The 14,371-nt window shown below is 41.0% G+C and overlaps 1 pseudogene; it reads right to left on the minus strand.

Annotated features, from left to right (window-relative positions):
• The window catches only part of LOC124974888 (sulfotransferase 2A1-like), a 62,626-nt pseudogene extending 48,905 nt beyond the window's left edge, over window positions 1-13,721 (minus strand).
• Window positions 13,722-14,371: the final 650 nt, after the last annotated feature.

Below are 14,371 nucleotides of genomic sequence, written 5' to 3' on the forward strand. Positions count from 1 at the left end.
TCAGAATGGAATCCATTTGTTACCCACTGAAAAAGGCCAAGATTTTGAGGCCAAGTTGATAGGGAAGGAGAGGGGTTAATTTGAATAGCTAGCAAGTCCAAGAAGATAGTAGGCTCTCAGCAGGAAAGCCATGATGGGGACCCTGTATCCTAAAGGACCACAGGGGGGCAAAGAAGGGGCAGGTAGGGGAGTGGGCAGGAATGAGCTTCTGACTGGAGACCTTAGGAGCCATTCCCAAGGCCTGGAAGGGACAGAGTCTTGGCTAACTTTCTGTTGCTGTATGCAGCCTTCATGGGAGGAGGCAAGTTAGGTAGGCCGAGGTCAAATCAACCTGTATTTGAGTCCGGAGGAGCTACTTGAGAAATGATGAGTATGTTTACCTGGTGAGTTGAGCAAAATCCTGGCCCAAAGTTTTACACTAACAGAGAAGAGATATATAACAAGAGGGCAGAGAGGGCATGCTTCTCGTTTCTGTTTTCAGTGAACCATTGGACATCTGCAGCAGCAAGTGAAGAGTCAGAATGTTTCCAAATGATCTACAAATGCTTTAAAGATTCCTACACAACTGAGCCAGGGGTGGTGGCACATGCCTGTAATCCCATGGTCTCAGGAGGCTGAGGCAGGAGGATTGCTTGTTTAAAGCCAGTCTCTATAAAAGTGACATGCTAAGCCACTCACTGAGACCTTGTCCCTAATAAAATACAAAATAGAGCTCCCTTTGTGGTTTAGTGGTCAAGGGCCCCGAGTTCAATCCCTGTTACCTACCTCACCAAAAAGAATGCTAAGCAACTGTTATCATCATACCCTCATGGAAGAGGTGTTTTCTACAGCAAGGTAGTAGGAGACTAATGCTCTGTAGCTCAGCTGCTTGACCTCCAAAATTAATGAATTCCACAGTCATCTCAAAGTGACCAGTGGTAAAGGAGTTGATTTGGCTTTTACCTTCATTCAAAGATGATTGGAGAAACATTTTGTTACACCTACAAGAGACTAAAAGTGAACAGTCAAGTTCAGTTCTAAATGTTCACCAGAGGAAAACTCTGACCTTGGTTTTTTCTTACTTGTCCAAGGAAATATGGGGAAATTGGTGAAGGGAACCCAGAGACATTTACAGGAAACTGGTAACTCTACAGTGTGTCAAGCCTCAATTCAGTTCTGAAGTACTCTATGCACATCAGCTCAGATAAAACCAAGGATAACTGCTGAATAGTAAGTCTGTGAATGTATCTTACCACTCACCATTTAGGTACCTTATGAAAGTTCCATACCCAGCACTTGTTATTTATGGTGTTTACACCACTAGGAATGAAAACAAAACTAGGTTGGAAATTAGACTCCTGCAGATCATCTTCATCATGGATTCTGGAGATAGATGTCAATGAAAAGGAACCTTAGCTTCTTCTACATTCTATTCTTGTTTTAAGAATTAGACACAATTGTTTGTGATATTCATATTCTGTGTCTGACCTTCTATGCATTTGAAAGACTACAAAGTACTTTCAAAAGCTAGAAAGTGATGAATTGAATTGAGAAATCCCAGTCACTTTTAAGAAGCAAGTGATCAGAGAAGCAAAATGTATAATTCCGGGCCCCAGAGTGAGGAAGTATGTTTTTTTTTTTTGAGATTTTTTTTTATTGTAAACAAATGGGATATATGTTGTTTCTCTGTTTGTACATGGCGTTAAGGCATACCATTTGTGTAATCATAAATTTACATAGGGTAATGTTTGATTCATTCTGTTATTTTTCCCTTCTCCCCACACTTCCCACCCCTCTTTTCCCTCTCTACAGACTTCCTTCCTCCATTCTTGCCCCCTCCCTAACCCTAACTCTAAGGAAGTAGGTTTTTAATTTTGTGTCAGAGTGTTAGATTTGTTATGCACAGTAGTTGGGTAGATCCAGAAACACTCATCCCTGCAGGGAAAGGCATTTCAGCTCTCGCTCCCCAATCCCTGCTGTGCCTGCTCCCTTCTCCCATTCTCCTTCTCAACTCAGCTAGATTTCCTTTTGTTCCATTATTAGTTTATATTTCATTGGTTCTTTATGCCATCTCATTCTTCCCTCCCTTTTCCTGTAGAAAAGGGTTTTATTCTAGAATGCCCCAGTTCTGTACTCATTCCAGGACAGGACAACATTTATCAGCATCCATATAAGACCCAGAATCTCTTGGACATTATTCCCATGGGAACAGGTCTTTGGTATACTTTATTAAAGGCTTCATCTTGGGCCACTGTGAAGTGATTCTTCCAGTCCCCACAGATGCCTGGAAACATGAAGGAGAGACAGATCAGATCTAGTGAAAGGTCTGAAGACAGATCTTCTCCTTACACTGTCAAAGCAGTATAATGATCACTGGGTCATGTTGATCTCGCCTGCCTCCTGTCCACTGGGTCATGGTGAGCCCTCCTGCTGCCTGGGCACCATATGCTTTTACACTTCTACCTGCCTCTATAGTGTGTCCTGACTCCCCCTCTCTCCCCAACCATCTTGTACCAAATCCATAAGCCACAGTGCTGGGTATAAAATCAGAATATCTGGAATATAACTAAGCCTGACCACTTCTTTTTTTACCCCTTTGGCCCAAGATAACAGAATTTCTGACCTGGGTGATCAGATCAGATGACAACTAGTCTGCTTTGGCCATTCTCTGATAGAAGCTATTCTACCCCTGACACCCACCCTGATGCGTTGCCAGGTCCAGCGGCTCCAGTCACTTCTGGTTCCGAGTCTCCCAGGACTTCCAGTCTCTTTCAGGTAAGTCCCTTGGTGCTTTTGTGCTTCTGGGCATAGGGTCCTTGTTGTTCCAGACGCCACCCCTGGGACTGCCCAGCTTTAAACATGCCAGGCTCCCCCTCTGCAGGCTCTTTACATGTCTTGACCTCACCCTAGAGTGCTGTCCTGCTGGACGCATTCACGTCTTGTTCATTTGCCTCTTTCAAATATTCACTTCAATGCAGTTACTCAGTGAGGCCCTCAGTTCAGACTGAACACCCCACCCTCGTTCACTTCACAGCAATGATCAAACATGGCATGTTCTAGGCATTTTCTTTAGGAATGTGCATATGCTATGTTTTTAACATATTAGGAAGTCAACACTTTCTATTAATTGTCTCATTCTTGGTGCTGCAAAGAATGACATGCTATATACTCAGTAAATGTTGTTGGCAGGATTAATAAAGAGTGAATAAAATATGAGGATCATACCCTTTTGTACAGATAAGAATTTAGGAAGCCCCGGAGGCTTTACCATTGAGAATATTGGGGTGAAATGGAAACTAACGATTTGGATATAAAGCCTTCACTTAAATGATTAAGTGTTATATTATGTATCATTAAAATTATTTCATATAATAGTACAATTAATAAATATATAAAAATATCTATGCTAATATGTTATATTTATGTAAACACTAAAGTAGCAGAATGCCTAACATGTCGTTGCAATCTTATAACAACTCATTCTTACTCTTATTTTCATTGTTGTCTTCATTATCAGACAATCTTCATTGATTTCTTCTGCTAGAATCTGCTCTCTCAGCGAGTAACATCCCCAGCCCAGTCCTCTGGTTTATCCCTCTGTGCTCCATGTGCACTGTGTGCAGGAATCCTGACCCGTTGAGTATCTTTGAAGCATTTGGTAGATTTATTCCATGGTTCACCATTCCAGATACATGAGAACTGGAGGAATTTTGGAAAAAGAGATTCTCACATCACTTGCAGTAGACGTTTTCAATAGGCCTGAATCCAAGTGTGTTGATGGGATTCATCTTTCCTCACAAGAAGGAGGCCTGACAATGTCTCCTGGCAAACGACCTCCTCTCTACCTTCTTCAGTTTGCTCTTTCTTTGGGAATCTCTTTCTTTAGGGCAGTTCTCTACGGTGAGTCAGCAGTGGAGTAGCCCAGACACCACCATCTCCAAAACCACCCTCCTTTCCATCACTGAATCAGCTTTCCCCAGATACCTGCAGCCAATACCAGTAACATGGAAATATATTTTTCAAAGGGCACACAAGCAACTTTCAGGGCCATGAATGATGAAATTTGTTATGTTCAAACACCTTTAGTCTTAGTTTTGAGTGTTAAAGACAAGAGTGCCCTCTAAGTAATCTCATGCATTCTGAAACCAGAGCATTTACCTTTCCTTGCCATTGAGAAGTGCAGATTAGTTAAAGACACAGGAAATATTTCAAGAGTAGACATTTTGTTTTGTTTCATAACGTGGAAGGAGCTATTCTTGAGGACTGAATCCAGTTCTTCTGGATTTAGCTTCTTTCCCAGGAATTGACAGATCTTCTCTATGGTGCTTCTTGGGTCCTAAAGTATGAACAAGAAAGAGTGAGGCTGTGAAAGGGAAAGACAGCAGACATGGGAAGATTGGAATGGGAGTGGTAGGAGGGATGTGGGGAGAAAAAGGAGAGGAAGATGTATCCAAATGGGAAAAGGCTGAGATGGATTCCAGAAGGAGGGAGAAAGCAAAAGGGGACAGGAAGAGGGGCAGAAAGGGTGTGTGATATGAAGACCAGGATTGTTTCCCAGTGTGGTTGAGTTTAGGACACCCCAAGGCAGGTGTCAGGAGTTCTAAAGAGACTCTTGAAGTGCAAAATAAGGCCAGGAGACTAAGCCCCAAAGACTCCTCCTTACCCCAGATGATGCTGTGTCCCATAACTGGCACTTGAATAACACATAGGGTTTGGAATATCTTCCTCAGCTTAAGACCCATGATTATGAATGGATATCCCTGGGAGATCCCACCAAGGACATGTATATTTGGAAGGAAAAAGAATTTGCTTTGGCTCCTACACCTTCCCTTAAGGATAACAGTGCTTTATTATTATTTTTATCCCCTGAGCCCCAGTTACTACAGAACAATAAGAAACAACTGTGGCAGTAATTTAAAAAGTGTTGTGCGATTTGTAGGGAAAATTACAGGGAAGTGTGGGAGCTTGCTGCTGAGGTAGGTGAACATGGATCCAGGGCTCCTTGGTGAGAACTGACTTCATGCTGAGAACACAGGAGAACATGAAGTAGCTGCAGGAAGGAGACCAGAGGCCTTTCACCAGGGGAAGCGGACAGCTTGCATATGGCATCTGCTCCATCCCTAAGACATCACTAACAGTCCACATGTTTTCTAAGGTCTGTTCACTGTTTTGTTTTCCTACATTGTTTAATAATTCTGAATGATATTTCTAAAAATTCTACAGATTTCAGTTACATTTGGACCTAGTAAACTCACACACAACTGTGCAGCTTTGTGCAGGTCAGTGTGGCATGGTCGTGCACCAATAGAAAAATCAACTTAGAATCAGTAGATATTCAGCGTGCTATATCCATCAGTGTAAGTGTCCTATCTATACACTCAGATATTTACTTGGGAAATTTGAACAGACTCTCCATTTGCAATGTGGAAAGGCACAATGACTGTCATCCACAGTCACCATCCTGTGCTCGGATAGGTAGAGGTCTTCCGGTTGTCCAGCTCTACCTGGACCCACCCCAGTGCTCAGCACCATCTGCAGACCTTTCCTGTCACTCCAGCCCCTGACCTCTCAGAGGAGTCACACAGAGTGACTTCTCATCTTCTCACCACCTTGTCAGTCAAGGGGAGAAGCCAGAGAGAGGGACACATTCTGGGTTAGTGCTTTCTGCCTGTCCATTGTGATGAGTAGGCCTCTGTCAGCATCCTGGGTTCTGCACAGAGAAACCTTGAGAGCCACAGGTGTGAGCATAAGCCCTGGCACCTGCCCCAGTGTGTGGAAGGGCCCTTTAGTTGTTCCCAGATGAAACCCAGGAAGAGAGGCATGGAGAAAGGGCTCAGAGCATGGGGAGGACCAAGCAGGAGCAGGGCAAAGGAGACCCATAGTTTTTATATCCCAGTGTTCTCCAAGAGGCTGTGCATTGACAGGAAATGTGGAGTAGAGACACTGAGGATCAAGAGGGAGCAAGGAAGTTGTGTAGTGGCAGGCACTGACTATGAGGGCGTTCTCACCTTCTGCAGCTCTTCATAACTCAGCAGCAGGATGTTCTCCCTGTGTCTCATGGACATCCAGCCACGAATGTGCTCAAACCATGATCCATAGGCCACTGCAGGTCAGGCACAGGGGTGCAGGTTACACACTACCAAAACAGGGGCTGGACTGTCCCTGTCACTCATCACACTCTGACAGCTTGATTTAGGTATATTGATAAATGCTCCTAAAACTAGGTATTGAAACAGAGATGGGGACCATTCCTGAATTCATTCTATGAAACTAGTAGCATCCTGATACCCAAGCCAAGGACATATCAAGTCAAATAACACTATTTCTGATGAACACAGACACAGAAAACCTACTAAAATATTACCAAATCCTATACAACAGTAAGATTATACATCATGATGTGCTGGATTCATTCTAAGAATGTAAGTTTGGTTCAACATGTGAAAATTTATATAGGGTCTTTACCACATTCAAAGAATTATCCTTGACAAAAGAAGTTGTCTGAACATCATAAGACTATATGTGTCAAACCCAAAGTCAATTACATGCTAATTGGTGAAAAACTGTAAACATTTCTCCTAAGATCAGGAACAATGCAATGATGTCCAGACTTATGGCTCCCATTCAATAGAGTTCTTGAAACTCTACTCTTAGAAATCAGGCAGAAAAAGGGAATCAAAAAATTCCAAGTAGGAATGAAGCCAAATTATCACTGTTTTCAGATGATAAGGTACTATGCTTTGAAGACCCAAAAAGTCTCCCCAAACACTTCTAGAATGGATTACCAAATTCTGCAAGAAGCAGGATGTAAAGTCAACATACAAGAACCATATCTTTTCTTCATAACAATAATGAATCTGCTGAGGAAGGAATCAGGAATACAATTCTATTCACAATGGTCTTAAAAAATCCTAGGTATCCAGGCTTGGTGACAGATGGTTACAATCCCAGGGACTCAGGAAGGTGAGGCAGGAGGATTGGGAGGTGAGAACCAGCCTGAGGAACTTAGTGAGGCCCTCAGCAAAGAGCAACATCTAAAAAAGGACTGGTGATGTGACTGAGTAGTTAAGCACTCCTGCGTTCAGTCCCTGGTACCATATCAAACAATACTCAAGAAACCCTGGATGTAATCTATCTACAGTGGAGAAAAATCTCTTTCAATGAGAATTATAGAATACTGAAGAATGAAATTGAAGAAGGCATGAGAAGTTGAAAAGCCCTCTTTTGTTCTTGGATCACCAGAATCAAAATTGACATATTAGCAAAAGAAATCTACAGAGTCAATGCAATCCCTATCAAATACCATTGACATTCTTCAGAGAAATCGAAGGAAGAGTCCAAAAATTGAAATGATACACAAAAATCTAAAGCCATCTGAGCAGTGAGAACATTGATGAAGAGCTGGCATGTGGCTCAGTGGCAGAGGACTTGACTGTCATGTGCTCGGCCCTGGTCTAGTCCCCAACACACACACTCACACACAAAGAGTAATGCTGAAGGCATCACATTCCAACGTCTTCCCAATCTCAAATCATACCAAAGAGGTGTAGTAACAGAAAAATTGAACTTATATCATACAGGCCCATAGATCAATTGATTAGAATAGAAGACACGGAGACAAACCTTCACAGACAGACTCATCTGATTCTTAACAAAGACACCAAATGCAAATATAGGAGGAAACAGTCTATTTAATAAATGGTGCCTGGAAGTCTGAATACCTGCAAATAGAAGAATGAAGCTAAATCCTGCAAAAAATGAACTCAAAGTGGATCAATAAAACATGAGAAATTAGGAAAACTACCCCATTCACAATAGCATCGAAAAAAATAAAATACTTGGGAATCAATCTCACAAAAGAGGTGAAAGACCTCTACAATGAGAACTACAGAACACTAAAGAAAGAAATTAAAGAAAATCTTAGAAGATGGAAAGATCTCCCATGTTCCTGGATAGGCAGAATCAATATCGTCAAAATGGCTATACTACCTAAAGTGCTATACAGATTCAATGCAATTCCAATTAAAATCCCAATGATGTACCTTGCAGAAATAGAGCAAGCAATTATGAAATTCATCTGGAAGAATAAAAAACCTAGAATAGCTAAAGCAATCCTCAGTAGCAAGAGCGAAGCAGGGGGTTTTGCAATACCAGATCTTCAACTCTACTACAAAGCAATAGTAACAAAAACGGCATGGTATTGGTACCAAAATAGACAGGTAGATCAATGGTACAGAATAGAGGACATGGACACAAACCCAAATAAATACAATTTTCTCATACTAGACAAAGGTTCCAACAATATGCAATGGAGAAAAGATAGCCTCTTCAACAAATGGTGCTGGGAAAACTGGAAAACCATATGCAATAGAATGAAATTAAACCCCTATCTCTCACCCTACACAAAACTCAACTCAAAATGGATCAAGGACCTCGGAATCAGACCAGAGACCCTGCATCTTATAGAAGAAAAAGTAGGTCCAAATCTTCAACTTGTTGGCTTAGGATCAGACTTCCTTAACAGGACTCCCATAGCACAAGAAATAAAAGCAAGAATCAACAACTGGGATAGATTCAAACTTAAAAGCTTTCTCTCAGCAAAGGAAACTATCAGAAATGTGAAGAGAGAGCCTACAGAGTGGGAGAATATCTTTGCCAACCATACCTCAGATAGAGCGCTAATTTCCAGAATCTACAAAGAACTCAAAAAACTCTACACGAAGAATACAAATAATCCAATCAACAAATGGGCTAAGGAAATGAACAGACACTTCACAGAAGAAGATGTACAAGTAATCACCAGATATATGAAAAAATGTTCAACATCCCTAGTAATAAGGGAAATGCAAATCAAAACTACCCTAAGATTTCATCTCACCCCAATTAAAATGGCGATTATCAAGAATACAAGCAACAATAGGTGTTGGCGAGGATGTGGTGAAAAAGGAACACTCATACATTGCTGGTGGGGTTGCAAATTAGTGCAGCCACTCTGGAAAGCAGTGTGGAGATTCCTCAGAAAGCTTGGAATGGAAACACCATTTGACCCAGCTATCCCACTCCTTGGCCTATACCCAAAGGACTTAAAATCAGCATACTACAGAGATACAGCCACATCAATGTTCATTGCTGCTCAATTCACCATAGCCAGATTGTGGAACCAACCTAGATGCCTTTCAGTTGATGAATGGATAAAGAAACTGTGGCATATTTATACAATGGAATATTACTCTGCAATGAAGAATGATAAAAACATGGCATTTGTAGGCAAATGGTCAAAACTGGAGAATATCATGCTAAGTAAGATAAGCCAATCTCAAAAAACTAAAGGATGAATGATCTCGCTGATAAGCGGATGAGGATATATAATGGCGGGTGGGAGGGGCTAGCATTGGGTTTAGGGTTAAGTTTAGAGTTAGGCTAAGAAGAGCGGTAAGAATGAAAGAAAGAAGGACTGTGTAGAGGGAAAAGAGGGGTGGGAGGGGTGGGGGGAGGGGAAAAATAAAATAAATAAATTTTTTTTTGTAAAAAAAAAATACAAGAAACATAGTAAAGTTTGTGTAAGATACAATGAATAATTTTTAGTAATAGTTTATGCCAAATACTGTACATGTTTATACTAAACATTTCATTGTCTATCTGAGATTTATATTTACCTGGACATCCTATGTTTTACCTAACCCCAATTAGAAATAAATATTCACCAAAGGAAAAAAAAAAAACATGAATTAGACCATCAACACTGGAACTACTAGTAGGAAACAAAGCACCTTCATGTCAATGTGTAGATGCAGGAATGACTTTCTCCATAAGACTCCTAGTGTTCAGGAAACAAAACCAAGAATTGGTAAATGAAATGGCATCAAGTTAAAAAGTTTCTGCACGGCAAAGGGAATGAGACAAAGAAGAGAGGGGCTACAGAATGGGAGAAAATCTTTGCCAGCTACTTCTATGAGAGAGGATTAATCCCCAGAATATATAAAGAACTCAGAAATCTTAACACTGAAAATGAAATAACCCAATGAATAGATGGGTAAATGACAATATTTCTCAGAAGGAGAAATATGATGGCAAACAATTTTATCAAAAAGATTGTCAACATCTTTAACAACCAGATAAAATCAAATTAAAGCAACACTGAGATTGCATCTCACTCCAGTTAGAATCATCAAGAACACAAATAACAATAAATGCTGTCAGGATGTGAGTGAAAAAGAACACTTAAAATTAGTATCACCAGCATGGATATCAGTATGGGATTTTCTCAAAAGACTAGGAATTGAACCACCATATGCCTTGGTTGTAGAACCGCTTGATATTTATCCAAAGGAATTAAAGTCAGCATAGTATAGCAGTACATGCATGTCCATGTTAATAACAGTTCAATCACAGCAGCTACGTTATGGAGCCAGCCTAGGTGTCCACTGACTGATGAATGGGTACAGAAAATGTACTCCATATACATGACATGGCTTACTCAATCATAAAGAAGAACTCAATTCTGTCACTTGCAGGAAAAAGAATGGAACTGGAGAATAACATGCTATTGAAAGAAGTCAGACTCACAAAGTCAGGGGTTGTCTGTTTTCTATCAAATGTGGAAAGTATACGGAAAAGAATAGAAAAGTGATACCAGGAAATTAGGAGAAAGGCCAGTCGAGTTGGGGAAGCAGATCTTATGTCTCAGAATTCTCACCATTTCCTTGGATGAAGCATTTAAACCATTGTTCCAGTGACTCTGGTTTCTTAGGAAGGTCTGATGTAGTCCAAAAATAATAACCTGATACAAGAACATCTTTGGGATTTCTCATGAGATATAGCACCTTAAATTAAGAAAAAATGAGAGAATGGAAAATCAGCCTCAATCATCATTTTCCACCTTGATCTTTCCTCAGGCAGTTCTTACTGAATCTCTATTGAACTTCAGTGGGTTCCTTTAACAAATTAGTTATAGTATTCCTTAATAAAATATACATTGTAAACTTCCTATTTCATATTCCTTGATAGGAATAGAAGAGGTATAATGTTTTTCTTATTTCTGGGTTATTAGTCTACTGAATAGAGGAAGCTGCTGGAAAGTTTTAAATGGTAATTGTTGAATTATTTTTCTGTTCTCCCATAATGATCACTAAAGCAGAATGGATTAAGAAGTTATGGAATATTGAGATTCATAACAATATACGGTCATTGACACACAAAAGACCTTTGAGAATTGCACAGACATTACTTTCATAAAGCATGAAGGCATTTATACAAATTCAAGAATAAGTGAAGTAATCTGTAACTGAATTCCAGGGTGGGTTTCCCTCAGTTTGTGGGCACCGATTGGTAGAAGGGGCCTGGGGAATCCTTCTGGACTGTAGAAATGTCTAAGTCTGATCTGGAGTATCCTTGCTTAACTATGTACATATGTATATATTAAGAGGCCAGTGTTTAACGAAAACACACACAAACACACACACACATCACACACACCAGTGGTGGTGGAACATCAGAATTTGAAATGAGTTGCATCAACTGTCTTGGTGTTATTCTTGCAGGTCTAATGTCTTCTTAGGCCTCAGTTTAATGAGGCAGAGGTTAAGGAAACCCAACAGGAGACATGGAATTGTGTGTATTGGAGCAGCCTCACTGTGAGGCACTTTCCAAGACAGGAGTTCATTAATCTAGGTTTCTTGGTCATGTTTAAAGAAACATATGAAAAAAATCAGAAGTCAACAAACACTTTTAGAAAGCATGTTTCTACAAATAACCTGTGACACCTTAGATCTTGGATATCCATGGTCCATGCTGATTAATCCTCAGCCATGGGGAAGTTGAAGTGGCTGCTGATCACAAAGCACATTGACATGCAGTGGGCTGTGGTGGTTAGAATAGAGAGTCAAGTTCCTGAGCAGTCCCAGGATTTATGCATTTATCGATGTAGGCATACTCTGCACTCTATATGAGCAATTCTGACTTGGGGGCTTCCACTAACCTGGCAGGAGGCTTTTATTGAATTAATATCGGCTAACGTCTTCAAGAGCAAGAACAGAGGGATACTCTAGTGTAGATGCAGTTATAAATTCTGGTTGCACGTAAGATGTGGTTATATAAGACTCTGGCATTAGCAGTCCTCTTATCCCTGAATTCAGGCTAGCTAATGAGTGCAATGGTCCACATCCTTGCACTCAATTGTGGTCTGAGTTGTGGCCTCATCAGCCTCACCTAGTGTCTGAGAATCTCAGGTCTCTCCCAACCTACCCCATGAGCAGACAGCCTAGCAAGATCTACAGGATTTATCTAGGCCCATGAAGGACAAAAAGCATTGATGAAACATTAGACACTTACCTTGGCCTTGGAAGTGAAGAAAGATTTGGGGAAGAGATGAATGGGGAGGTGAGAGGTCAGGAGTCGTGGGCCTTCTCTGTCATTTAATCGTTTGACACCCTGACATGACTCTAAACAAGGTGAGCGTTTCCAGATGTGCACAGACTGAATCCATTTGGTATCACCTTTGGAGTGAATCAGGCAGAGAATTTGAATCAACCAGTGGGTTCCTAGATAAGGACGGAAAAGTGATGGTCACTCATTTCAAACTCACTTGTGAACAAAAAAATTCATGACAAAATCCATAACATAAACATAACCTTATACCCATTCAAAGCATGCATTTGGGTAGTGCTAAGTAGTGTTAATCATGTTCTTGTTTTTGTCAGCCAATGTTCAGAACCTGTTCATCTTTAAGAACTGGAACTCTCTGCTATTTAACAGCATTTCCCTACTTATGTCCATGTTTCAGCCCCTGGATCCACCATGGTGATTTCTGTTTCTATGAACTTATCTACACTAGGTATTTGCACCAATGGAATCATATAGTATTTGTCCTTCTATGCTCAACATATCATTTAGCACAATGCCCTCAGGATTGACCTATGTTGTAGAAGGTGTCTGAATATTTTTCCTTGTTAAGGCTGACTTTTATTCCATTGCATTTATATGCCACACCTTGCTTATGCATTCACTTGTCAATGCATTTGAGGTTGCTTCCACCTCTTGGCTATTTTCTGAGATCCTTTTATGATGTTCCCACTCTTCTTGACTTTCCAACACCCCATCCCTTCTGATTCCATGGCCTCAATTGTCACTCAGTTTGCACTGCACCTGCCCCAGTTTCACTCCCAAGGATGCAGGATGCCTGCCCTTTCAGTCCCTTACAATTTCCCTGCACATTTTTGATTCCCAGCCTTTTCCCATTCTGATTCTCCTACTCTAAAATAGCCTTCTTCTCCACATGATCTCCTATTCAGTCTTTTTATTTCTACTGAGCTGCTCTTTTGCCGTTAGTCTTCACTGGTCCTCCTCACCACCCATTTCTCCCATGCCATCACACAAACACCTGAATCTGCGTAGGATTCACTCCTATACGCTCTTCCAATACCTAAGATGATCCCTGCTGAGCACTTGTTTCACTCTCGGCAATTGTCTGAATGGAAGTGGCTGGGGCACTACCCCTTCCTCCCAGAGCAGGGCTCCCTGGCATGTGGAGCACATTCCATCCATCTGCTGAGTGCACAAGGACGTAGCTCTCACCTTTTCCATGAATATTTCCTGTCCCGATTCCTTACCTGATTTAGGGTACGACACCATTACTGTATCTTCATCCTTTATGACAAACTTAGTACATGCTTCTTTTATACCTTCAATGCTGTAACCAGAAAAGGAAAAGGTAACCCTTCAAACCACAGGAACTCATGCGTCATGATGATGAGTTCTCTCGTTGTGGGGCTGGAGTTCAGCTGTAGCCACCATTGGAAGTTGTGGGAGATTTTGGGAGACTAGCCTTTAAAGGAAATTTAAAAGAATCATTAACTTGTTCTTGTCGTCAATTTAACTGCTTGATAAAAGCAAATTTTGACCAGTGATCCAAAGTTTCATGGGATTCAGCAATTTTGGACTCATTCAGTGACCGTGAGCATGATGATCTGGGCATGAGTTCATGGGCAGGACCCCACAGCAATGCTGCCATATACACCAGTGATCAATACCTGGGACCTGAAGAAAGTCATTCTTTTCCATTTATTTGCATTACAAAGAGTTTTCATATAGAATTTTTACATGAAACTGAGAGGTACAGTGTAGTGATAATAGCCTGGAAGGATGTTGAGGAACATGCACTGATGACTGTTTGATTCTAAAGGAAAAGGACCTGCATTAGGGTCATTAGATATGGGGGTGGACTGTAACTGGATCTGGGGTCCAGTCCGTCTTTACCTTCTGATTGACGCATGAGACTGGGTTTCATTCTTCCAGGATTTAAGGACTGAGATAAGTGAATTTTCATATCTACCACATCAGCGATCAATGAAAGTCCTGTCACATACTTGAGCTAGCACTTTCAGTTCCCAGTGGA

The sequence above is a fragment of the Sciurus carolinensis genome, unplaced genomic scaffold (assembly GCF_902686445.1).
Source record: "Sciurus carolinensis unplaced genomic scaffold, mSciCar1.2, whole genome shotgun sequence".
In the NCBI taxonomy this organism is placed as follows: domain Eukaryota; kingdom Metazoa; phylum Chordata; class Mammalia; order Rodentia; family Sciuridae; genus Sciurus; species Sciurus carolinensis.